Here is a 4,929-nt window from a genome sequence, read left to right on the forward strand (position 1 = left end):
CAATATATGTGTGTTTTTGATCCGATCTTGCAAGTTGTAGTTACCTACTATGTGTTATGACGCGGCAACCCCGGAGTGACAATAACCGGAACCACTCCCGGTGATGACCATAGTTTGAGGAGTTCATGTGTTCACCAAGTGCTAATGCGTTGGTACGGTTCTTTATTAAAAGGAGAACCTTTATATCCCGTAGTTTCCTGTTGGACCCCGCTGCCACGGGAGGGATGGACAATAGATGTCATGCAAGGTCTTTTCCCTAAGCACGTATGACTACACATGGAATGCATGCCTACATCACATTGACAAACGGGAGCTAGCCACATATCTCTCCGTGTTATAACTGTTGCATGATGAATATCATCCAAACAAATCACCGACCCATTGCCTACGAGTTTGTCCCAGTGCTGCTGTTACTTGTCTTGCTCTGCTGCTGCTGTTCTTACTTGTCTTGCTCTGCTGCTACTGTTCTTACTACTGTCGCTTGCTACTGTTGCTACTTGCTACTGTTGTCACTACTGCTGTTCCTTGCCACTGCTGCTACTCGTTACACTGCTGCTACCTGCTACAATTCTGGTTCGCTGGTCGTTGACGGGAATAGACAATTTCCGTCAACGGGCAACTTGTGGCGCCATTGGTACAATCGTTAGGAATAGTCTGTCGTCAACAGATCGTTCATGTCACCGTTGTTATCATACTACTTTGTTGCTGACACTTTGCTTGCAGATACTAATCTTTCAGGTGTGGTTGAATCTGACTCATTCAGCTGCTAATACTCGAGAGTATTCTCTCCCCTCTTGACTGGCGTATCAACAAATTTGGGTCGAATACTCTACCCTCGAAAACTGCTGCGAACCCACGCACTGGTGGGCCATCAACAACATTCTTCTAGTTTCGTTGCCGCGGAGTGCTAGCAGCATTCTTCTGGTGCCGTTGCAGGGGAAGGTTTGTTGTGAGAGAGTCACTTGTCCTCAATCAACTCAGTTGACAAACTGAAAGAGAAAGAAAAACTTTGACAAACTCGGTTTCATCTTGTTGTTGCAACTCTTCCTCTTCCTCTTCCTCTTCCTCTTCCTCTTCCTCTTCTTCTTCTTCTTCTTCCTCTTCTTCTTCCTCTTCTTCTTCTTATTCTTCTTATTCTTATTCTTATTCTTATTCTTATTCTTATTCTTCTTATTATTCTTATTCTTATTCTTCTTATTCTTATTCGTATTCTTATTCTTATTCTTATTCTTATTCTTATTCTTCTTCTTATTCTTCTTCTTATTCTTCTTATTCTTATTCTTCTTATTCTTCTTCTTATTATTATTCTTATTCTTATTCTTATTCTTATTCTTATTCTTATTCTTCTTATTATTCTTCTTATTCTTCTTCTTCTTCTTCTTATTATTATTATTATTATTATTATTATTATTATTCTTATTCTTATTATTATTATTATTATTATTATTATTATTATTACTATTATTCTCCTTCTTCTTCTTCTTATTCTTCTTATTCTTCTTATTATTATTATTCTTATTCTTATTCTTCTTATTCTTATTCTTATTCTTATTATTCTTCTTCTTCTTCTTATTCTTCTTCTTATTCTTATTCTTCTTATTCTTCTTCTTCTTATTATTCTTATTCTTATTCTTCTTCTTCTTATTCTTCTTCTTATTATTATTATTATTATTATTCTTAATCTTATTCTTATTCTTCTTCTTCTTATTATTATTATTATTATTATTATTATTATTATTATTATTATTATTATTATTCTCCTTCTTCTTCTTATTCTTCTTATTATTCTTATTCTTATTCTTCTTATTCTTATTCTTATTCTTCTTATTCTTATTTTTATTCTTATTCTTATTCTTCTTCTTCGTATTATTCTTATTCTTCTTATTCTTCTTCTTCTTATTATTCTTATTCTTATTCTTATTCTTCTTATTCTTCTTCTTATTATTATTATTCTTGTTCTTATTCTTATTCTTCTTATTCTTATTCTTCTTCTTATTCTTATTCTTATTCTTATTCTTCTTCTTCTTCTTCTTCTTCTTCTTTTTATAATCATTTTGATTTATTAAAATAATAAGCTAACTAACTAATGTAGTCAGTCCTATCCTATTTTGTTGAGAAATCAACCCATCCATTGTTTATTCCACCATGATGAGAAATTGAGCGGGACAAGCAAAGCAAAACAAAGAGGATACGTGAATTGATCAATGGACTGTTATCTTATTTCACTCATGGGGTAGAGAATGTGGGATGAGATGACAAACTGAAGGTGGTGTTCCATTCTCTGTCTCTACAACAATACAATCTTACATTCAATACATTCATTCATCAGCAAACAAATCCCCACAAAACAAATTTCTTGCCGGTGCTTGGCACACGATTGGAGGCGTGGGGAGGGGACCACACCAGATGATGAGTTCCTGCCGGAGGAGGGGATACGATGAGGGGAGCAAGGGTTAGGCGCCTCTATCTGGCCATAAGGAGTCGTCGTTGCCGCGCCATAACCTCGGAGTTCCCCGTGTGAGCCATGGAGGCCCGCCTCCACCTGCAAGTACTTCGCTCCACCACGCCGTTGCCGTTCTGCATCAAGCAGACGCATCATCCCCAGTCACTGTAGCTAGCGCGTTGATTTGATCCAGAAGCTGTGCTCGAGCGCCGAAACGGGGGCAGCAAGCGGGCAGAGGTACGGCCGCGGAGGCGGGTGGGTTGAGATCGACAACAGTGGTGGTTGAGGTCGACCGCGGCGGCGAGTGGTGTGGTAGCGGCCTGGGCACACGCCAGGGTGGACCAGGGTCGACGCGATGCGCTCGAGCGCCGCAACAGGGCAGTGAGCGGGGAGAGGTACGGCCGCGGAGGCGGGTGGGTTGAGATCGGCAGCGGTGGCGGTTGAGGTCGGCCGCGGCGGCGAGTGGAGTGGCGGCGGCCTGGGCACAGGTCAAGGTGGCCCAGGATCGACGGGAGGAGGCGTTGCATACGGGTATAATTTTTGCAGCAAATCGCTTTTTCCTTTTGCGTTGCAGATAAATGATGGAGCGCGGGTTGAATAACAAAAATTACAGGGGCTTTTTTATAAAAATGTCGCGATGGGTTTTTCGATGGAAGCAATAGCCTCTTTATTATTAGGTATAGATTCTTCTTCTTATTCTTATTCTTATTCTTCTTCTTATTCTTCTTGTTCTTCTTCTTCTAGTTGGGTTCTACCAGTTGGGTCCCGTGTGGTGGGCCCTCCGAGCCTCCTCATATTTGGGTTGAATATAAGGGATGCCGATCTATCCAAACGTTTAGGACCGATATGAAAAAGCCTTTTTGAGTCTAGTTTTTTTATCGATCAATGACCGAACCGTCCGCTCATGTGGAATGTTTAGGTAGCCAAGTTGTAAATGCTCTAAAAAGTTATGTGGAATGTTTGGTAGCCAGGTTGTAAATGCTCTAAAAAAACAACTTCAGTGAACGGTACTATAGGATTTCTGATTAATACTTTATTTTTAAATATAATTTTTTAGAGATTTCACTAATGAACTACATACTAAATAAAATAAATAAATCTATACTCTAATATACTATGTCTAACCCCTAGTAAAACCTCTAAAAAGACTTATATTTAAAAACAGGAAAGTAATTGATAAATAAGCCCATGCAACTTCAACCGCACACGTTAGCTCTATAAAATTTCTGATTATTAATAATAAGGGGATTGCTAGGCGTCTACCGGTGGATTTGTAGTAATCATCTGTCACCCTTTAAACCATCCGATATACACACATGCACCGTCCGATCTGTCTCTGTCCAAACACATAAAATCCTGAAACAACGTTCCAGTTGCAGAAACAAGCACGCTGCTACGCGTCCGCCTGACGAGTTAAAAAATGACTGACGGGTCTTTTGCAACATAGATTATGTTGCAAAATTTTTTGCAAAAGAGAGCATGTTGCAAAAACGTCCGTAGATTTTTTTGCAATAGAACTTGTTATAGAATATTTTCTGCAACAAGGATCGTGTTGCATAAACTTTTGCAACAAAAGTCATGTTGCAGAAAACTTTTGCAACATATGCCAGGCTGCAAAAAACTTTTACAACAAAAGATATTTATTTCAATTTTTTGAAACACAGACCAAGTTAAGGAAACTCCTCGCCGCGCGCGTGCACGCCTGAACGTCAGCCATGGTTATGAGCGTGAAGCGAAAAGTATATATAGATACGTGTTGGATGCAGGAGGCGGCGAATGCACTGAGTGTGATCCGTCAGCGAAATTATAGTATTTTCCTAATAATAATTGATATATATACATCTTCAACAGCACGTGTCACTGCCATGGTCGTTATTGAACAAGTGTCACACCTGTATCACAGTTAAAACTTAAACAGGCAACAATAAACTAGTACTTCCTCCGTTCCAAAATTCTTGTCTTAGATTTGTTTAAATATAAATGTATCTAGTCACATTTTAGTATTTTGATATATTCATTTCAAGACAAACCTAACACAAGAATTTTAGGACGGAGGAAGTATTATATTCTGCAGTATAAGATTTATTTATTTATTTATTTGCAAATCTGTAGTATAGGATTTATGCCTAGCAAACTTAGTAAACCAGATTCTTCGGAACACAATCAAGAGCTCGTGTGAAAGATATCCCAAGGTAAATGTAAATTGTACTCCCCCTGTAAAGAAATACAAGATCGTTTATATTTAGGCCGTGTTTGTTATGGTTGTAGTTTAATACTCCCTTTGTTCTTAAATATAAGATTTTTTAGAGATTTCACTAAAAAATTACATACGAAACAAAATGAGTGAATCAAAATATATCTATGTACATCCGTATCTAATTCATAGTGTAATCTCTAAAAAGTCTTATATTTAGGAACGGAGTTAGTACAAATGTATTTAACTTCCGGGTGTAATTTATAGACCAAGAGCTATTTACAGCCGGAAA

This window comes from Hordeum vulgare, chromosome 7H, assembly GCF_904849725.1.
Source record: "Hordeum vulgare subsp. vulgare chromosome 7H, MorexV3_pseudomolecules_assembly, whole genome shotgun sequence".
NCBI lineage: Eukaryota > Viridiplantae > Streptophyta > Magnoliopsida > Poales > Poaceae > Hordeum > Hordeum vulgare.